The 22,860-nt window shown below is 41.8% G+C and overlaps 1 long non-coding RNA gene across 1 annotated transcript; it reads right to left on the bottom strand.

Annotated features, from left to right (window-relative positions):
- Nucleotides 1-1,204: 1,204 nt before the first annotated feature.
- On the bottom strand, nt 1,205-3,069 carry LOC147998601 (uncharacterized). Its single transcript, XR_015645793.1, has 3 exons — nt 2,848-3,069; nt 1,682-2,030; nt 1,205-1,574 (listed from the first exon to the last, which is right to left on the bottom strand). It is a non-coding gene; the product is annotated as an uncharacterized LOC147998601 (long non-coding RNA).
- Between the last annotated feature and the right edge of the window lie 19,791 nt (nt 3,070-22,860).

The following is a 22,860-nucleotide window of genomic DNA, read 5'->3' as shown; positions in this document are numbered from 1 at the left end:
CAGCTGCTCACCAGAATCACCATAGCAGATGAGGGTGCTGAATATCCCCAGGCGTGGGAGAAGTGACCTTGTGTCTCATGGGTACGAATGGGACAGGCAGGTGGATTGGGAACGAGCTCCTGGGAGAGAGGCCCCGCCCACTGCCTCACCCCATCTCACCATTGTGGAACACTCTGGAGCAGAGATTGGCCGAGATTGGTCCATGGAATTTTTTACCTGGGCCATCATATTTTCTAGGCCTCTCTTCTCTTCTCTCTACCTCCCCTGGCACTTTTCATAATAAATGCTAACTCAGCTAGCATCTTCTTCTTGCTAAGTTAGCAACTCTAGTCTACAGTAGTAATAAAAGTTTGAGATGGTATAGCTCAACACCTACTGGGAGTGAGCCCTTGCATTTTACTAGGAGACCTTTGAAGATGGAAATTTCTTTGATAGCTCAAAGAGTGAGCTCTAACAGAGGATTGCCAAACCAGAGTTCACACAATGGAAATCGGAAGACCGATCTGACGCCTTCTTAGACCTTACTGTATACACTTTATTTTTATTCTATGTGCTCAAGTCCGGACTGAGACTGAGATCGCTTCAACCATCCGCTGTAGGTTCCAATAAATATTAGAAGCGTAGCGACGAGAAATATAATTAATCAATTTGGAACGATTCTTGCAGGTAGGCTTTTTCTCGGCCTCAGTACGATAGCGAATTTCACATACTAATTTGATTTAACACTTGTATGGGTCCTTTCTGGATGAGACGCATTTTCAAATGCCTTCAAGGAGGGTTGCTCATTTGCACTGCAGATGGTGAAGATGTTTTCTGTGCATCCTTTTGAAGATGTCGATCCTCTTACGGCTCACGCCGCCATTTTCCCTGTTATCTGACAACAATGGGAATCTCTAATTAGGATGATGGTGTTGTTTCTCTGTGTCGAGAGGTCAGATCCATACATGAGATGGGGCTGATGCTTCCTAAGCCACAGATTACAGCCAGTGGATGATTGACAACCGTTTCCAACTTACGATTTGACGGCTACCACATCATGCGCTTCTATGCTGCTACCCTGTGGGTACCAGGATCCAGGAATGGCTTGGGTACGATATAGTCTAGTGTCTTCAATCACGTGATGTTTGTGACTAGTTCTGAACAGTTAAGTGACTGCAAGAAAAAAAAATCCATTTTCATGCAGAAAAAAAAATCTTTTTAGAAAAAATCTTTAAATAATTCATTATGCTAGACCAAGTATAAATTTAGACTGCAAAGGAAAAACAGAAGTTGAAGATTGGGAGAAAAATAAATGGAGAAAAGCTTGATGACAGAAGGGAATGGTGTTGGGAATTCAGTAGAAAGTTGACCTGGGACCATCATGACCTTTGGCCATAGGAACTTGATGTGTGGGGCGAGGGTGCTCTGGTAGGTTCTGTTTTGTTGTGAAATCACCCCAGTGTGTGATTTTCGTCTTTCTGGACTGTGGTAAGATGGCCTCTTCTGTCTCTTTCGTCAATAGACCGTCTGACAATAATTGGTGCGGTGACCACAGATACAGAGATGATTGGTCCAGCTTGGTTCTATTTCAGCCACTGAATAAGGCAGAGAAAGTGGGGAGACTTTAAATGGATGAGGGGACCCCTTACCTGGCTAACTCAGTTCTGATGCGTCATCACTCGGGATGCGGTATTCTCCTTACCTGTCTCTGGAGAGCCGTGGTGCTCAGTGGGCTCCAGCAGCACTTGGATAACCTGGTCTTCCTTCTGACAATAGAGCAGGATACTCCCTGGTGTCATCTTGCTGGTGCATCCCATGAAACCGCTGGCAGATCCGATGTCCCTCCCTTGAACAGGCAAGAAAGTCCCTTTTACCTCTGGCCACACAACCGTTGGGAGTGGTGCTTATTTTCAGGTAGCAGTGTGTGTCAGACTCTGCATGGATAAGACAAGTCTTTCCTTCCCTCTGTGCTCGGGGAACTGCCTTCTTTCTCCCCGATGGAGCCTAAGTCAGGAGGGCTGCAGTGACAGCTGATGACTTTTGAGCTGTTTCTATACATGTAGAGATAAAATCAATGTTTAGGCTAAATTTTCCAGTAATTTATTTATTATTAACTTTACATCCCAATGGAGGTCCTCCTTGTCCCTTTACCCCCAATCCTTCTCCAATCTTCCCCCTCCACTTCTCCAAGAAGAGGGAGGCTACCAGTGGGTATCCCCCAACCCTGGCACATCAAGTCACTAGAGGACTAGGTGCATCCTCTCCCACTGAAGCCAGACAAAACAGCCATGTTAGGAGAACTGGATCCACAGGCAGGCAACAGATTCAGGGAGAGTTCAAGTTGAACTCAGCAACCACTGATGGGTGCTTAGTGGTGCTATCATAGAGAGTGCTAGAAACGAAACACCAGTAAAAGAAACGTCCTTCCCAATGTGAGACAACTAAAAATGCGTAGCTGACAATATGCAGCAAGGAGCATAATTTGCCCAGGCTAACCTTGACCTTGAATTTGCTTTGTTGACCACTCCTTCTTCCTGTCTCAGCTTTCTCAGTAGCCAGGATTATAGTCCTATACAAATGTCCAGCAAATCTCATGGTCCAGTGGCTAGGTGTCATTGTCACAAATGCTTGGCCAGCAAACTAGACATCCCACCCCCAAGAACAACAACAAAAAGCTACCACCACCACCACCACCAAAAAACCCCTGAACCTCTGTATCCTAGGAATTCCTGCTCTGTGATTTTGTAAGCCGCCTGCAATTTCAAGATGTAAGTCACACTAAATTATTATTTTGGAAAGCATTTTGTTGGTACTTGGGAAGATAAGATCCACAAAGAGCAGCGTTTAAAAACAGGAAACTGTACTCACCGTCTGATGACTAATGCAGGTTTTTTTTTTTTTTTTTTGTAAGAAAGTGGGAAGAACACGCCACAGGGAATCGGGAGCAGGGCTGGGGGGATTCAGGCATTCTGCAACTATCAGTCAGATAGGGCAAGCCTGAGAGGGAAAAGAATATCAATCAAGTAAAGCTTATCCTTTCTGTTATCATAAGCAGCATTCTGGCTAACTGCTTTCTGTGCGCTATCTTCCTTAAACCTCACAACAGATGTGATCGCTGAGGCTTAGAGGAGTTAATTATTTACCCAGCGTTACAGAGCTCTTTAGTGGAGGTGATAGAATTTAAACTCAAGACTATCAAATTAAGAGCCCATGTTACAATACACTGCATTGTGTCTCAGAGCAGTAGTCTGCAAGCCGTATTCAGATGTTCTACTAATATTTAACTTGATACGCACTTTTAAAAGCACCTATTGTTAGTCATGTCTTCAATTTGTAATTAAAAGCATGTACTGAAATATACTATTATCCACACATGATCATACTGGAGGGCCTCCGTCTGTTAAATTGAGTGTGAGCGATGTTTTTGCTTGTATGTAATTTTTAAAAAATCTAATCTCCGTGCCATTGAAAAACGTGTGAGTGTTTCAATCTTTTATGACAGAGTCATGAGACCTAGGGAGATGGCACAGCAGGTAAGGGGTTCGCAATGCAAATGGAAGAACATAAATCCAGCCATACACAGCAAAGGGCTCTGGTGGACATTTGTAATTCCTATTGATGGGATGGCAGAGACAGGAGGGTCCCTAGGAGTTGAGCCAGATTGGTGAGCGAGCTCCAGGTTCAGTGAGAAAGTCTGTCTAAAAATTCTAAGCTGCAGAATAACTGAGGACAGCCTTTGACATCAGCCTCCGATTACCAGCTATGTGTACACACAATAACAGTATCTAAGTTAACACCACAGGCTGTGATTATTATGACTTTATTATAACATCGTACGTACATGTCATAGGTTTTCTTGTTAATGAGTTCTCAGTGACTCCATATGGCTTGGACTTGTTACAGAAATGCACACCCGATTCAATCCCTTTACATTTGAGCTGCTTGGAAGTTATATGAGCTAAGGCCTGATTCACCACAATTGCAAGTGAGCGTGCATGCCTGCATGTGTGTGTGCTTATGTGTATGTGTGTGTGCTTATGCGTATGTGCATATGCACACATGTTCTGTTGAACAAGGTTGTCCACTCTCCCCATACCTATTCAAAATAGTACTTAAAATCTTACCTAGAGCAGAAAGACCTCAGAAGTAGATCAAGGGAATACAACTTGAAAAGGAAGAAGTTAAAGTATCTTTATTTGCAGATACTATGATAATATACATGAGTGACCCTAAATATTCCATTGGGAAACTCTAACAGCTGATAAACCCTTTCAGCAAAGTGGGCTGGGTATAAAAATTAACCCATAAAAATCACTAGGCCTCCTATACACAAATGATATATGGTCGGAGAAAGAAATCAGGGAAACACCTCTCATCATATACTCAAATAATATAAAATATCTTGAGGTGGCCAAGCAAGCAAAAGGTTTGGGTGATAAAACCTTTAAGGCATTGGAGAAAGAGACTGGAGATGATATCAGAAGATGGAAAGGTAGACTTATACATGGACTGTTTAAGAATGATTGGGGGAGTGGTCTTGTATGTCACTTGGGAAATGCTTGGAGGTTTCAATAGTCAATGCTAGCCCCTGTCTTGCTAACTTGATCTGTCTGTCTGTCTGTCGGTCTATCTATCTATCTATCTATCTATCTATCTATCTATCTATCATCCGTCTGTCCACCTATCTCTCTCTCTCTCTCTCTCTCTCTCTATCATCCGTCTGTCCACCCACCCACCCACCCATCTATCTATCTATCTATCTATCTATCTATCTATCTATCTATCTATCTATCTATCTATCTATCTATCTATCTATCTTATTGTAGCGGTTGATCTGGTGCTAAATTCTGTATCCCAAACTTGGTTGCTCCAAAAGGAGCTGATCCTCACATATACTAGCTTTTGTTGTGAAAATCTTGTCTGCGCCCTCCCAAGTTATCCCTGATTTATTAATGAAGAATGCCTACAGCTGGACAGAAGAGAGGTAGGCGGAACTAAAAATCCCCGGCTTGGGGGTCTCAGACAAGAACTACGGGAAGAAAGTGGAGAAGAGGAAGGAGGAAGCTGGGATGGGGTAGGTGGAGTGTGAGGAGCACACGGCCATGAGGGCCAGCCTGGGGGGTAGGAATGGTCCAGGTAGGACATAGCAAGTGACATCTCAGGATTATGGACAGGGAAGTAGACAAAAATATTATCAAGCGTTGATATATGCACAACTCTACTGCTTTAAGGCTTATTAACCAATGGAAGATGACTTGGGAGGGGGTGTGGGCAAGACTTACACAACAACAGCTGATATATGTGAAGATCTGCTAGTTTCGGAGCAACCAGGTGTGGGATACAGAATTTAGTACTTGAATATATAGCAGCACCAGATCAACCCACTACAGTCAGTCAGTCTACTTGTCTTTCTATCAATCATCTATCTATCTTATGGATCAGATGTGAAATCTATCTATCCATCCATCCTTCCATCTATCCATCATCCATCCATCTGTCCATCCACCCATCTATCTTCTGGATCCATCCATCTTATGAATCCTTCCATACACACAACCATCTAATCATCTATCCATCCATCCACCCATCTATCTGTCCATGCATCCATCCACCTAGCTCTCAGCTAGTGAGCCAGCACCATGCCTGTCTGCCTGCTGTCAACCTCCCTGCCATGATGGTCATGCCTAGTTAAGACCCAGCTTGCTTCTACCTTAGGCTTAAAAGCCATCTTATAGGAAAAACAAACTAGGTTCATCCCTTGCTTATGATTAAACCTCTGTTTCTCTAGGATCAGGCTATGCACCACCTGTAACCTTAACTACAAACAGTTCTGTATTGCCTGTTCCAGGCAATCATGCCTTTGTTTAAAAATTGTTTATAACCATTTTGCAAGCCTACCTTGGTTTCAAAAGGTTATAGGGCTACCTAGGACTACCTGGTTATGACTGTCTGCCACAATGACTATGATTATGCACACCTTGCAGCTATGCCTTTGTTTCAGGAGCCTGTGTAGGACTAACTTCTTATGTTTATGATCTGTTCCTGCAATCCTGCTCATTTTGCTCACAAAATCTCCCATTTGGAAACCCCCTACTCCTGAGCTTTTATCAGCCTTTCTGTTCCATCCAATGCAGACTTCTCAAACTCCACCTTAAGGGGAGGCAATCAGTGTACACAGATTTTAAAAAAAAGCTTGCTTTAATTTCTTGTGTGCTTTAATTACGTTCCCCATGATGATTTGAGTTGGTGGTCTTTCTATTCTCATTTTTGGGATTCACATTGGCCTTCTGTAAGCAAGTCCCTTTTATTTCCTTTTGTACATTGCCTTGGCCATGGGGTCTTTGACAGCAAGAGGACAACAACTCAGACACCTGCAGGGGTTGGTTAGAATGATGAGGGTGATTGTAGTCATGTAAAAATCATATCCGAGGATGAAGACATTAAAACACCTAACAGATGGACTTACAGAGATAAACACAAGGTCATTAAAAACACAGATGTCCCTTCCCACTTCGAAAAGAAGTAGGGACATCCCAGGAGATATGTTTTACACACTGAACGTTAAAGATATCTTTGGTTTTTCTGATTTCTGTGAGAAAATACTGTGGCAACTTCAGGGTAAAATGTTTATTTTACCTCGTAGTTCAAGTTACAGTTCTTCATGATGGCAGGCCAAAGCAGGCGGGGCTTAAAGATGACAGATACATGGGACACAGAATCCAGAAGCAGTGAAGGACGCATGTGCAGGTCTTTTTCTCCACATGTGCAGTTCCAGTTTGGAACCAGGAAAGGGTTCTACCCGCAGTAGGTGGGACTTCCTGCTATAATGAAAATAATCAAGGTGTACCCCGAGGCCAGTCTCCCAGGTGATTCTTGATCCTGTGAAGTTGACGATTAACAGTATCACCAAATATCAACAATGTTACTAGTGGTGAAAGAAACCCAACTTATCCATAATTTGTGCTTGTAAGACTGGCAGGCACACAAGGGCAGGGGTGATGGTGGTAGATACTGGTGAATATCTTTCCTTGACTCAAGAATTAATATCATTTCTGCATCTTCCTATGAGAAAATGCCTAGAAAAAAAAATTAAGTTTCCTAGCCTTTGACCTGGGAATTTTATTTCCTCAAATATGTCTTGAAGGTATAGTCCTATCATTTAAAAAAAACACATAAATTTTAGTGTTCAATTTTTAATAATCATAGGGGAAAGTGATAGTTAATGCCCAGTAATCATCAACTTAGATTCATAAAACTAAATTTTACATGGTTGCAAAGAAAGGTGCTTAACAATTATTTATAATACATTGAGAGAGCAGTGTAGTGTAATGTATATGTGTGCATGTTTCTGTACGTAAAATGACATTGTGTGTGTGCGTGCGTGTGTGTGTGTGTGTGTGTGTGTGTGTGTATTATAACCCGAGAGCTACAGGAATGTTGCCTAAAATACCACCTTTCAGTGATTTCTTTTTTCTTATTTGCACTTCGCAAATTTTCTGTAATTAATATGCACTGTTATTTTTCCTTGGAGTAGAAAATTTCAAAGTTGCAAGAAGCACGGAGAAGAGTGCGATGAGCTCCTGTGTGTCTGTCATTCCATTTTAACAATTTTCTGCTGTAGTTTCAAAGGGGGAAATATTGAAAGAAGTTCAATTAGCTAGAAACCATTTGTATTCACATCTCCTGAAACGACTTGCTAATTCTGATTCATTACAATACATTTTATATCTTCCCTTAAAAAAAATGTTTCTTGGTAGCCCAAATACTATTTCCAGAGTACTGACTTCATCTCCAAAAATTTGTAGAGGAAAGCTAAAATTGTTTTAATGTTGTTAGTAAAGATAGATCAAATAATAGGGATATATATATATATATATATATGTGTGTGTGTGTGTATATATATATATATATGTATATATATATATATGGGCATATTTTGCTATATATTTGATCATAGCAAAACCTATGTCTTTGCTTTCTAGAAGTTTTTTTGTAGGTCTCTTCATCCATGAACAGGAAGAAGATGGGTGGTAGCTCCAAAAGATGTGACAAGTGTGTAGTTCCCCCCCCCCCCCACCCGCTCTCTCTCTTCATCTAGTTGGGATCCTAGTACCACACACTTACAGCAAAGGGCCATCCTTCCATCTGCTCCAGAAGCACCTTCATGCTTAAATCCAGAACTTGGCATACAGTGCATTTTATACAAGTGGATATTCTAAGAAGCTTCTAGAAGAAGTTAAAAGCTACATGCCCTCTGAAGGATCGTGTGCTTACATCCAAAAAACAGCCTTCCGCGAGTTTAAATATTTTTCCCTCTGAAGAATAAAGGAGAGAGATTCGCAGTGTCCCCTGTAGTATATTTATAACTTGGATCCTTTCTTCCACACTCGCGTGTTTTCTACTGGGTTTTAAAGGCCCACTTTTCACACTGTGCGTTAGTGGGTGTCTGCGCCCTTTGATGGACTAACCCCCTCTGGAGAACTTTAATGTGCTATTCTTTTTAAACACCCAGGATAGCGTCGTTTTGGAAGGTGGAATGCGGTTTATACCTTTTATTTCCAGTAGGCTCGAGACTGTGCGGCTCTGAGACACTCCCCATAACTGGACTGTAAAAATAATAAAGCCACAACAACATGAGCATCATTGTAATGAGCGCTGTGCTTCGTGTGGAGAATAGTCAATACCTATTGACATTTGTTCTCACGGCCTATTTTGGGCCACATTATATTTATTGGTTCTGGCTTGATTACACCGCTCCATTAACTTGGTAATTCCATTATATCTAAAGGGGGATTTTAGCTGCTGGGTTTTAGTTTAAATTTTATGCATAGCCCAGAAGTGTTTTGGCCACTGAATACATTTCATATAAATCAAGCAAATAATTAATGAGTAAAAGGTGTTTTGTAGGGGCAGAAAAAAAATAGAATTAAGATGAGGAAACTTTTTTTAATCACACACACTAAGAGATTGCTCGTAGAGGTTTCCGCCATGAGCTGTGTCAGGGGTGTTCTTGTGCTTCTCAGTTGGTAGGAATGCTCGCACCAGAGGGAAGAGCGGTTGCTGTGGACATACGTATTAAGCCAACGCAGACAGTGCAAACAATAACGGAAAGTGCTTATGGGGCAAGAAAACGGGCAAATATGTTTGTGACTGCATTTTAAAGATGATTTTGTAGAAATCTGATGTGAAAAATGTTTACCCTGTGAAAAGCTCTTAAGAGCTGCTGAAAGGATTGGTGGAGGGATGCTTGCGACAGGAACATCAAGAGTTGAGTTCAGATCCCCCCCACCCACACAAAAAGCTGGGAGTTGAGGCGCATCCCTATGTATTCTTGGTGGTAGGAGATGACGCTAGGAGGCTCCCTGGGGTTTTCTGGCAAGCTAGGCATGCGTAATCAGTGAGCTTCAGGTTCGGTTGGAAACCCTGACTGAAAAATAAAGCGGAGAGCAATGGAGGAGGAGATCCGATGTACGCATGCACGCACGCACGCACGCACGCATGCAGGCGCGCGCGCACACACGTACGCATGCACGCACGCACTCACGAAGTATATACTAGGAAAGGGCTTCTACATGCTGTCGTCAGTCTTACCTATAAAGCATATAGAATACAATGTGCTATTTTTAAGATCACGTGTATGAACAAATCTTAGGCATCTAAGAACATCTGGCTTTAGCTTCTCTGGTGTCTGTCCGTGAGTTTGTGTAACATACTGTTTGTTGTCTTCCAAAGGCCTTACAATATTATAAAAAGTAAATGCTTTTGAAGCCCTGAAAAAAAAAAACCCAAAAACAAAAACAAGAAACAAATGAGTAAACACACACTCCTTGGCGTTTGTCGCCCGGAGCAAAGCTCCTTCAGTGCACTCCAGAGCTCTTAGCTGAAGACCGACACTATCAGCTACATAAATAAATGATTTCGCTGGGATTGGAAAGGTCTGGCAGGGGCAATTAATTTTCATGAGCCTTAACTCTGACAAAAATCTATGTGCTTGACATAACCTATGCACCTGTATGTCATCCTCCCCGCCCCCCATCCTGTTAACATCAAGAGACCGGGGATTGAGCAATTCAGAGTCCAAGCTGGAGTGTATGGTGGAATCTCGATAATGGTGGGAAGCTGGGCTAGGAATTCCGTTTGCGGATTTTTGAGATGGGTTGTTGACCAGTTAGTAGCTGTGATGAAAGCTAGCTCTCCTTCCTTCCTTCTTGCCTGCCTTCCTTCCTTCCTACCTACCTTCCTTCCTTCCTTCTTTCCTCTCTCTCTTTCTCTCCCTTCCTTTCTTCCCTTCCTTCCTTCCTTTCTTCCCCTTCTCCTCCTCCTTCGTTCTCCTCCCCCGCCTTCGTTTTTCTACACTCAATGCTGGCATTTCACTCCTTCATCCTTAGAGTCCCTGAAAGAATGTCTGTGGGCCTTTTGGGCTGCTTCCAGAGAACCAATGATAATTAAGAGCTTGGGGACAGTAGCAAGGAGGGAGGGTGTATTGTAAATTTGAAGCAAGAAGGGCAATGTTGGCAATGATACGAACAGCTGGACAGCCCTTCGTGTAGTAGCACCCACCTGGGCTGATTTATGAAGACTCACAGAAAACTGCTCTCCATTCTGTGATGTTTGGTGCTCACATACTCAAAGGGAAGCAGCTTGTGAAGCTCCCGTCAGCCAGCCACTCCCTTGCCACAGTACTACTGCTCTGAAAAATAGGCCACTGGGCGTGGGGTGGGGTGGGGGGACGTCCCTCCGTGAAGTCATCGCAGCGGACTTTGCCGAATGCTTCCGTCATTCCTGATCTGAATGTAATACAATTCATCTTCAGTAGCAAGATCTTAGTGAGAACTGCTTCTTTGCTTTGCCAGATGTTACGTCAATGCTGGTTCAAAACCCGTTTAACTCTGAGAGTGCAAACGAGCACCATTCCCTCCGTTCGTCCCTGTGGCCAGCATCTCAGCAATGATCTACATGCTAGGCTTTATGTATGGCATACACAGCTCTGCTGGGCATAAGATATCCTGCAAGTGCGCTAACATGGCAGACATTAGTCTTCACAAGCTCAAGAATTCACCACCCAACTCTGTGATGGATGGGCTCCCTCCAACTTCACTTCTTAAAAAGAAATGGAAAAAAGAAGCCTTCTCCACACTTCGATCAGGGCCCTCAACCTGCATTTTTCTATTTTTTCGCTGCATTTCCCCAGTGTCCGAGAGACGGGTAGAAGCTTCTAGAAACATGAGTTCTTAGAAGAGGAAGGGGCTGAGACATAGAGAAACCATGTGGTCTTGCTGTGAATCATCAGGGGTTCGAGCCAAAGAAAAGCTGGGCAGAGTGTCAAGGCCTGTTTTCTTTCCAGGTTTTGCTAACTCTGGCTGAGTTTTCCAAACATTGCAGGGGAAGTTCAGAGTCTCTGCGTTGGATTCCTGGATCTTTCCTATGACCCGAAAAATCGCTTAAGCTTACAGATGTCTTCGAGATGGATGTCTCCGTGCTTTCAAAAAGTCAGTTCTAGAAGGTGTTCGTTTGGATACCCTTCCTTTGTATACTCAGACAAGAGCATGGGAAGAGTGATATTATATTTTAATGGAAAGGGTGATTCCATTTTTAATGAGGCCAAAGAGCTGCCTGCATAGATCTGTGAATCAGTTTTCTCTACTTGTTTTCTTTTGGTAATGTGGTTCCCATTATCTTTTTCCATTCTGCCTCATTGCTGCTGAGCACGTGTTTAAAAATACAGTTAAAAATTGGTACTCTTGGTCTGGTTCCAAGGGGGTAAAATCAGCCTTAAAAATGAATCCCACAAAGCATGAAAGGAAGAAAGAAGAAGGAAAGAATAAAATAGTATATATACTAAACTTTGAATAAAAGAGCCATAAATGAATCCAGGAGCCTCTTTTACGTTGTAATTCACCATGCCAGCGTGATGTCTTTATCAATTAGCATGAGTATTTTCTAACATCCGTCTATTGCAAGTATGTAGCCTTTTAGTTTATGGCTATGGTTTCTCTCTCTCTCTCTCTCTCTCTCTCTCTCTCTCTCTCTCTGTGTGTGTGTGTGTGTGTGTGTGTGTTGGTTACAAAGAGCAAAAGCTAGGGCAGCAGTGTCCAGAGAAGCAGTAAGACCGAAAGAATTTATGTCAGCTATGAATCTGTCTTGCTTCATTTATGGTTATTAATGGTCGTGAGGTAGATACAGTACCTCAATAATATGTGTATACAGAATAGAATAATAAAATCTGGCTGTAATTTTACCTCTATGAGTCAAGGCAAAATGCATGTGCACACATTGGATTTTGTTATATCCATCACTAATTTTTGGTGTCTTTTTCATTTTCGAATGCTTTCCAGCAACTGTCCGTGGGAACACCTCTGTCCTTTGCCTAGTTCTGTCTTCTCCATGTTTGTTTCTCTTTCAAGGTGTCGGACCCATGGGCAGATGACTGGGGTAGAGTGTGTGAGGCTTGAAGTGCAACTCCTCTTTTTAACTCAGGGTTTGCTGTACATGACCAGGGGAGAATCTAGGGTGTTCGATTGGACAGATCACACACCAGGGGAGTCGTTTTGATGAGACACTACACATTTCAGGCAAGATTCCTTGACTTTAGACTGTCTTACATTTTACATTTCTACTCCCCAACGCACAATATGGGCTATGTCATAGATTTTCTTCCCAAAAACACAGTCTGTTTTGCTACATTTCCAGATGTAAGTGCACACTTATGTTTAACTAATGCTTGAGCTCTGATTTTACAATTGTAATACTTGTGACCACTAAGTGAAAGATATACAATTAATTCCTGTATAGTCGGGGAGAGTACTTTCTTAAAATTAGGACTGATGTGTGTTCTCTATTTTCTTGTTCTCAGAATAATTTAACTGGAATTTTATATAATTCTAAACCATTAACTCACAAAATTTCTGAAAATGTAACAATCGTCAGCACTTTTAAGTTCATATAGGATGCCGTTTCCAGTTGTGTGCTGGTACATGCATTCACATATATACACACATGCAGATCCACATTTGCACTATGTCCATAAGCACACATAATCCTGTCAATCTATAAAGACGCTGGAGGCACTTTACATGGAAAATGTTAACATATAGCATAATAGTTTCCCTTTTTTAAATTAAAAATAAAGGGTTCTTTTTTCACACAGTACATTCTGACCTCAGTTTCCACTACCCTATCACCACCCAGATCCCTTTGCCTGTCTACCAACTACACACTTTCACTCTCTCTCCTAAGAAAACAAACAGGCTAATTAAAAATACAAATAAGATAAAAGAAAAGAAAAACCTAACAAAAAGAAGAAAAAAGAAACAAAAAGCATGAAAAAATGCGCATGTGTATGCACACACTCACACACATACACACATACACACATACACACACATACACAAACATACCCATACACACACATACACACACATACATACACATACATACACACATACACACGTACACACACGCACTCACACACACATACTCACACACACACACATACACACACATGCACATACATGTGTGCCATACATTGGAAGCCATAATGTACAAACAAAGGAACAGTTAGGTATAAAAAAAAAAACCCAAAGGAAGCAATATGAGATTACGAAAAAGCAAACAAACAAAATGCCATTGAATTTGTTTTGGGTTGACCTCTCTCCTGGGAATGGGTCCTGTTCTCACATCGGTTTGTGTACCCAATGAGGCTCCCTTGGAGGAAACTAATTTTTCCGTGGTGAGTGGTCAGTTGAAGATAGCTTCTTGGTTCAGGATGGAAGCACGTGTTCACGTTCCCACGTCACTCTGGAACCTACTACGGAAGGAAGTAAATGTCTTACATGATGGCTGAGTGAACCCCTATTCTGTGAGTATAGCGGAAGAGTCATAAAGAGTAATTTTTCTGTTCTGTTCCTTTAGTAAAACTATAGTGTTTGCTTTTCCCCTTAGTCGACGGCTACCCAGTCTCAGATTCTTGGTCACTTGAGCAGTGTCAGCCATGTGTTTCATTCATAGAGTAGGTCTTAAAGGGGAAAGTATTTTTCAAACATTTTTCATAAATTATTATTTAAAAAATACACACATTCTGTGTATGACTGTCTGTATATGCCACACACGCCTTCAGCTATCTATGGAGATCAGAAGAGGACATAGGACCCTTGAACTTCAGTTCAGGCAATTGTGAGCTACACCACCTGGGTGCTGGGAACCGAACGGAGGTCCGTTACAAGAACAGCAAACCCTCTTAATGGTTGAGCCATCCCTCCAGCCCCCTCAGCTAACTTAAGTGAGAACTTTGTTTTCCCTTAATGCACCAAAGAGCAGCTTGAAGCCCTCTTTAGCTGTTAAGAATGGTGGGCAGCTTTAGAGGCAAAAGCCTGCATTATCATACCTTCTACGTGACCTTTCTGGTTGCAGCGAACATGCACGATGAAAGCTGCGCATGCTCAGATGGATTCTTGTCAGCCATCTTTATGGTGCACGTCGAGCATTCTCTCTGGGGTTCTTGTTGTCCATTTTAAGTTCTTGAACATTTGCACCACAGGTTGATGGTGGGTTAAGCATGAACTCTAACCTTCAGTTGAACGTGCTCAGAAACATCTCCATCCTGAAAACGCTCTTTTGAATGAGAAAGTGAAATAGTCCCAGATAAAAATCTCAACATTTTATTTAAGAAGGCATCACCTCGAAAACAACTGTTCTTACCTGCCTTTTGCTTTGCACACGTCAAGATGGGAACGTGTGTTATTACACCCGTTCCTACCTACCCTCGTCTTCCCCAGAACAGCAGGATACTTCTGGTCCCTGATTGTTGGGGTTGGGGGAGACCATGGTGCCTGGTTCCGGGCGTGCTGTGGTGTGATGTTCTGTGTGTAATGTTCTGTGTCGTAGTTTATCACACAGTGGAAGCACTGAACTTACTGAATCACTTGCTTTAGGGCAACTTCAGAACAGCAACTCCCATGCCTCGTGGGAGCTTCCACCGAGAGAGCGATTCTGGAGGCAGTCACCATGTAAACACATCTCTTTAGTTCCCCTAAATGGTACTGGGGATGTTGCGAATAAGTTAAAATATCGCAACACAACCACCCGTTCTTGTGAGCGTTCAGTCTCTCATGCTGTATTTAATCCATATAACATCTATGGTTAGAAGTACAATATACAAACTGCTATGGTGGTAGTTAAACCCAACATGGGGTGAAAGGACACCTTGATGTGGTGTCCGGCAGGTGGGGAGCACTCAGCCCACGCTTAAATACTTGTCAATACGTTGGCTATCAACCATCTTGGTTTGGTGTGCTATATCTCAAAGGAACATTCACTTAAAATTGCCTTACGTGAAAATGTAGATTGCACCCAAGGTCAGAAATGTGAATTTTTTTTTTAAAGGTTTACAAAACTGCTTTAACGGATCGGATCCCACCCTATTTTGATCGTCTCCAGTTTCTACCCAATAGGAAGGAGTCTACCTCACACCATGCTCTCTCCTGCCCTACCACCCTGCTTTCTGTCTCCTCTGAATTCTGTCATGCTTCCTTCAAGCCTTGTCCATACGATGTAGAGCCTTTCCTTGACCCGCCTCCCTAACTAAGCAATTCTGTTTGTTTTCTTTTCATAGCCAAACTTCTTAAAAGGGTTATCCAATTGCCACACCTATGTAATCTGAAGACCGTAGTAGGGTAGAGTGACCATGGTTATCTTGATCCATACAGTGTTGGAAGGACAACGTGAGAATGGAGAATCAGTTAGAAAAGAGAAGATATTGTTTCTCTATGCAAGTCTCCTAGTACCTCAATCATGACACAAGACTGTAAGAAATGTGGCTTGCATCTTGAATACTGCAGAAGTTACCAAGCTAGGCTCATCTTGGTTTTGATCTCTGAGTTGCCTATGGATGACTTGTAGAGAAGCTACACGTTACTGGGATTGACATGGAAGGCCTACTGAGGGGCCAAGGCAACACACACTGTGGAGTCCAACAAAACAGGATCAGGGATGTACATAGAGCCCTTTCCGGAGTCATCCGGGCTGTCTGGGATTACAGAGATAATAACCATTAGGGTGGAAGGCAGATTACTATTATGGTTGGAAGAGGGCTGGTTTGCAGACTGAGAGCTGTGTTTGGAGGCTGGAGCCAACACGGTGAGGCTGAGCTACGGGCTGCAGGTGGGAGATTAGTGTATTGTAGGCGAACAATGGAAGGAGGTAAAATCTGGTTGACAGGAACAATGTGACCAGGAAATGTGACTATTCTTAAGGGAGAGTTGTACAAGTAAACACACAAAACCCACAGAAAACCATCTGGTTGTGCTTTATTCAGTGAGTGTTTTCCCAGGAAGGACACATGTATTTAGCTTCATTTTTCTTTTCCTCAAAATATATGACAACTAGCTCTCTCGTCAGAGTGGATGCCAAGTCACTGGGCTCTCATAGTTGCCAAGTTTACCTTAGTATAAATAAGACAATTACAGGAATGTTTCCCTGGGTCTTGAGGAGATCTATCATTTTCTGCATAGGTAATTATCTACCAACTGCCGTCCAACATACATACCTGTGTATGTAACGCAAGATGCTGCCACTGTTCTGGTGTTATTTCTGTACATATGTGAATGATGTCAATACATTCTTTTTTGCTATTAATAATCCCTATATTATATGACTGCTTGAGAAAGACTAACTTAGGGAGGAATTCTATCATACTCATAGATGTCTAGGGGTCTCACATGCCCTGGAACATTTTCAAGCTCCACAAAATTCATTAAGTTGATATCAATAGTGCTCAATTAGCCCACCTTCCTCACCTGTTGCTCTCTACCAGAAGCCTCATATCAAGCTAATAGAGTCGGAGGTCCATTTGATGAAAGACTTTTTCCTGCTCACCAGAAAGGACTCTAGAGACTAGGAGTCACTCATGGGACTTAGAGTCACTCGCAGACTTAATGTGCTTGTTTACTGCTCCATGGTAACATTTTATTGATATCTACGGTCAATTTGTCAAATCGTGTCACTTTGAGTAACGCCGTTAAAATATTTCTGACTTCTTTTCCCTTCTGAAGATCTACGTTCTTTTTGAGTGCTTGTGGAATAGCCATCCATTAATATTTTTCAAGGGGGGGGTTGGAGATGGTGCTGGGGGTGGTTCTAGGGAGCAGAGGATGTAGACAATGAATTTTTGCATTTTTATCCAAATCACTAGGCGTCTAAAGAAGATGGAGTGTTATTGTGATTGCAAACGTAGGACTGGGTCTTCTTTTGATGACTTTCAATTAGCGTTTCATCTGCAAATCAACTGCAGGGGGATGCAATGACATGCACATTCAATTCACATCCTTCCCTGGCAATCAATCAGGGGGCAGTTTCCCTTTAATGTTTGCATTTGACCTATAACCCCCGAGTCAGTTTGATAACAGTGAATTAAAACTACAATAACAAGGTTCAGGGATGATGAATCATTCTTTTCCTGACTTTCCTATAGACAGGGAGATGCCCAGTGCTAGAAGCAACATATTTAAAAGATTTCCATCATATACCATAACAGACTCAGCTACTAACTCATCAGAAAATCAGAGCTGGACCAAACAGTGGGACACATACGGAGGAAAATTGGTTCTATTCATCTGAACAGAATCTTACTTTTTTCCTGGCTGTATTATTTTGCAGGCTAACACTTCTCTGGGTATTGAAATGATCCAACTTTGGTTCAGAAAATTCTACAGTGAAATGACAAAATCAAGATGTCATTAATTGTCATCCAAAGCAGATGACTTCCGTTGCCTATTTGGAGGCTGAGCATGTAATTTCCATGACAAACATTCGCAGACTCTGGGAAATGGGCAGAACATTAAGAATGGCTAGGTTCAAACATTCACTGTCGTTAGGCATTAGAGTTTGAATCCAATCAAACTGTAATAGGTATCATTTCTTCCTGATTAGAATAGATATTATAGAAAAGATGAAAGATAAAAGAAATGCCATTGAAGACATAGGGGGAGGAGTTTTGCATACCATTGCTGTGGACATGTCCTTAGGTTGTTGACAGATACTCTGAAAATGCCAAGGAAGTTCCTTAGAAATTTACACATCAGAGCCACCAAGGCTCCTCTAGAGCAGGGCTTCTCAGTCTTTCTAACTCTCTGACCCTTTAATGTTCCTCATGTTGTGATGACCCTGCCCCCCACAATCACAAAATTATTTTTGTTGCTACTTTGTAACTGTAATTCTACTACTGTTATGAATCATAGTGTAAATGCTTACTGAAGGGGTCGTGCCCCACAGGTTGAGAACTGCTTCTCTAATGGTTATCTGAAGGAAACCCATTGTAATAGTTTAGATGAGAGCTGTCCCCCACTGGCTCTTGTGCTTAGACACTTGGTCCCCAGTCAGCAGCTCTATTCGGGGAGATTATAGAACCTTTAGAAGGTGAGGTCTTCCTGAAGAAAGTATATAACATGGGATGGGCCTTAAAGACTTAGAGCTTCTCCCTCCAACTTTCAGGTACTACTCCACTCCCTGTTTCCTGTGTGTGGACAAAACAGGACTAGCTAACTTCCTGCTCCTGCCCCCATGCCAGGCCTACTCCCCCTTTATGGACTCTAGTTCGCTGAAGCCCTAAGAGCTTTTTCACCTTCATTTGCTTTTTATAAGGATATTTGATCACAGCCACAGAAAAAAGTAGTTAATATGCCATTGTTCAAGTCAGCATTCCTCGCTGCAGCCAACCTAAGAATTAGCTTAAGTATCCGTCAGAACGGAGACATTAACATGCTGTGTGTGTTCACAAGAGAATGCCATCCAGTCTTAATAAGAGGCAATGATACAGACAAACCAAAAGGGCATTGAGTTAAACAAGATAACACAGGCGTAACAAAGCAAGCATTAGATGACCTCAGATGTGTGGAATCCAAAACCCTGCATTTACAGAAGTGTGGACTAAAATGATGGACAGGAGATCTGAGGTGGTGGCCAAAGGATATATGATTTCTGTTGGCCGGGAGGATTTTAGGAGCTGTTTTCAAACACAGAGACAATCACAAATGACAATTTACAGTACCTGAAAATTTCCAAGAATGTAGACTCTTCATATTCTTACCACAAATCTGTAATCACTGTACAAAGTAATATATGTTTTCCACATTGCCTTAGTCAATCTACGTCTTACACATGTTTCAAGCCATCAGATCAATTGTCAACATCGATCAGTTATTTACCGTCTGCTCAAGTTTGGGTCCAAGTTGGGTTCAGAGCATGAGTTTTGCTCTGTGATGACCCTCCTGGTCCTGCCTGATGCTCAGTGACATTTGACAAGTCACTTAGCACACACCTCAGTTTCCTATTGAGGAAAGTAGCATTAGTTCACCTCTGTGAGTGAAGTAAGTGATCAGTCAATACCGACGTTAATATTGGTCAATCATCCCTCACTGGCCAGTTGAATATGGGAAGAATTCCATGGCTTAATTACTACTTTCAAAAGCATTTCTCATTCTACATCATTAAGAAAGTGACAGTTACAGTATTTAGAGATAGCTTGTTACTACACCCAACCATGTACCTTATAATAGCAACACCTTTAGACTTATAGACCATGACTTTTCTGTGATGAGCACATGTAAATGGTGCAGAAATCCTGAAATCCAAACATAATTAGTTGTCTGACTGGCCATCTGGAAACAATGTTACTCAAGGTCCTGTTTTGTTTCGTTTTTCATCTCTCTTGTCTGCCAGCCATTGTATATGCTTTTCGCAATAAAGACTTAAGCAGGAAAACTGGACAGTGGTTTCTAACTCTCATGAAGCAATGAAAGAGAAAAGAGCTTCCCTTGCAGCTACCAGAGAGCAAGATGGAAACATTTCTTTAGAAACCCCCTGCAAAGGTCTTTCTGTGTTTTCCCCTCACTGGTCTCTCTCTAGTCATTCAGTGGTAGAAAGGATGTGCTGATATTTCAGTCAAGAACTATGTGTAGGCAGGAATGGAGTCATCATACTTCTGAGCTAAGAGTGCTCTGTATAGGATTTCCAAGAGATTAGAGTGTGCTTATCAAGAGAAGACTGGTACCCAGTAGGTAGATCAAACATTCCATTATCACTCCACAGTGATTAAGAACAGGTATAGCCATGACTACAACTCTTACACTATGTTATAGAATGATACATACTTTGATTTTGCACAGGTTACAATTATCATCACGGTCATAACCAACCCACTATGATGCACTTAAGGAGTCGCCTATATTTTCATTCATATTTTCTAGATTTCTTTCAGAAGTGAATCATGGAAGATTCTAGTAGTTCTGGGGAGGAGGGCCAGATGAGGTACATTAAACACTGTTTAGAACACCTTGGGATTCTGCATCGGAAGGAACACATTCGAAGCCTTGAATCTAAAGACAACAAATAATTGAGAGTATTTTGTTTGCAGATGTAACTGAATTTTCTTTAGGACAAAACATCTTATTAAGGAAGGCAGAAATGAAATTGGAATTCAATTTTGGACAAAAGTATCATTTCTGTGTTAACATTTAGCAGATCATGGGGTTATAAATATATCCCCCCCCCATATATGTAACAAATAATTAACCAAGCTAGAAATTCTTCCCTTTGCCATCAAGGAAGGCTGTGCTCTGTCTTTTGATGCCCTCTTCCTATGTGTGAGTCTTACCTGGGTGTCTGAGGGTACCAAAGGCATCCAGCTTGTGGTAGGCTGAATGCTATTGTGGTTTCAAAGCAGCTGGCATTTCTATGGAGAGCAGACATTTCAACCAAAGGGGGGAAATCATTACAGAACAAAGTGTATGCAAGCAAACAGTGGATTCAGAGTCAAGAAACTTTTGCAGTGGGACACTAGGCTTGTCTGGAACATTGTGGAAGAACTGTTTCCCTCAAAATAAGTAACATACTATGTTTATGAAAGCTTATTAAAAATAAAAAATCACCCGACTGTGAATTTGTAGCCTCAAAGAATGGGGTATTTGGACTACTCATTTATCTGTCCATTCTTTGAGGGTAGGATGATTTTCAAAAAAAGCTCACAGACGAATAATGGCTGCCTACCATTTTAGGGGTTCACAGACTATAGGCACCTATAAACCGTTCCTCTCAGAACGCAAATTTGAACCCCTCTTTTTTGAATTTTAAAATGCAGTGTTTGACTTGTTGCAGGCATAGTTCTGGGGATCTGAAAGAACTTACTCCCTCGTTTCCCAGAATTTATTTCTAGTATGACAAGGAGCCCAGGCTTCAGGAGGGGTAAGGTGGGCAGGTTCTTCCAACCCTGCGTGCACCATGGTACAGAGGACTGAATATGCAGAGAGAGCGTTCCCGTGCCAATGCTCAAGCAGAACAGACAAATGTGTAGGACACCCCCTCCCCGCTTTATTTTGTCATAAACAAATTACTTCACTATAATTTTTCGACTACATCCTAGTTTGCTTAATATGTAAACTATTAGAATATGCAAAACAATTTAAATTCTTGGCATGTATCCTTCAGTTTCTTGTCTTTAAAATGTCAAGAACTGTTTCCCTCAAAATAAATAACATACTATGTTTATGAAAGAATTCAAATAGTTTCCTGAAGAATGTTCTTTATATTCTATATTTTAAAACCTGTTTTAGTTTTGTCTTTTTATTTGTAGGGTTGCTAATAAAGTGAGTGTTTCTAAAATCAGTGCTCACACTGGAGATGATCCAGCATGTCAACGAAAATGATGAAGAAGACGCCATTGGTCCTAATGATTTGTAAACATTTTCTCACTTATTACGATTCCTATATGGATTGTGGTCCAGAAAAGATGTGGATATATTTTTGATAGTCCTTTGGAATTAGCTCAGCAATGCTTTTCTAAGTTAGGATTTCATACTAACTGTTAGAAGTTGCATATTTCTGAGCTGTCCCTTCTACAGAACGTATGGGGCTATATGGCAATGATTAAATAGACTATAAACTAAACTAAACTAAACAGACTCTATAGTCAAGCACACATGAATTAAAGTGTGGGATAAAGAGATCGAAGAAGGGACGCTAATAGTGATATGCCTTAGGTACAATTCTGAGCACCTGGCCAGTTTATTTTTATACAAAACCAGGAAAACCTCATATAATAATGAGAGAGAGAGAGAGAAAGGGAGACAGAGAGAGACAGAGACAGAGAGAGAGACAGAGACAGAGGGAATGTGGACTTCCATAATGCCATAACTGGAGTCAGCCTATAGTTAAAAAGCCCAAACACTATACCATCAAGGTCTGTTCTGCTAAGATGTATGTCAGCCAGGACTGGAAACTTGACTGACTGTTCAAGAATGCTTGGCCCACACTCCTTATGAACTTCAAAATGGTAGTCACCATGTCTTTAAACTCAGGGCTGGACCTTGTGTTTTACTGTCCCGAAGACTGGGGAAGGAGAGAACCACAGACGTGTTTCTGAATGCTACCCATCCTTGTCTGCTGCTTGCCCTGATCCCTGAGAAGAGGCTTAGTCTATGCTGGGGGTGGGGCCTTGTTCTGGTTTAAGTCTTCCTGGTAGATGCAGTGCTGAGGGCTCTCTACCTCTAAATCTCTCTCTCTCTCTCTCTCTCTCTCTCTCTCTCTCTCTCTCTCTCTGGATAGCTTGTGAGGATTAATGAGTTAATATCAAAAAGTGCTACAGGGCAAATTCTCACTTGCCTGGAAAGCATACAATCTTTTATTTTGTCTTTTATGTTTTCTGACCATCCTTTCTGTCTGCCACTAGGCTTTGAGTGGAGTGTGCAGAGAATTTAGGACAAGATGATGAATCTTACTCAAGGGCATCTCAATAGCTTTGCAAACACGTAATGCAATAATGCAGGTCTTGGGCCCCGTGTTGTGGAGAAAATGAAGACAGCCAAATTTTAGATAAAAGACGATACTGCTCTT

This window comes from Rattus norvegicus, chromosome 20, assembly GCF_021556685.1.
Source record: "Rattus norvegicus strain SHRSP/BbbUtx chromosome 20, alternate assembly SHRSP_T2T, whole genome shotgun sequence".
Lineage (NCBI taxonomy): Eukaryota > Metazoa > Chordata > Mammalia > Rodentia > Muridae > Rattus > Rattus norvegicus.
This window is presented reverse-complemented; position numbering and strand designations above follow the sequence as displayed.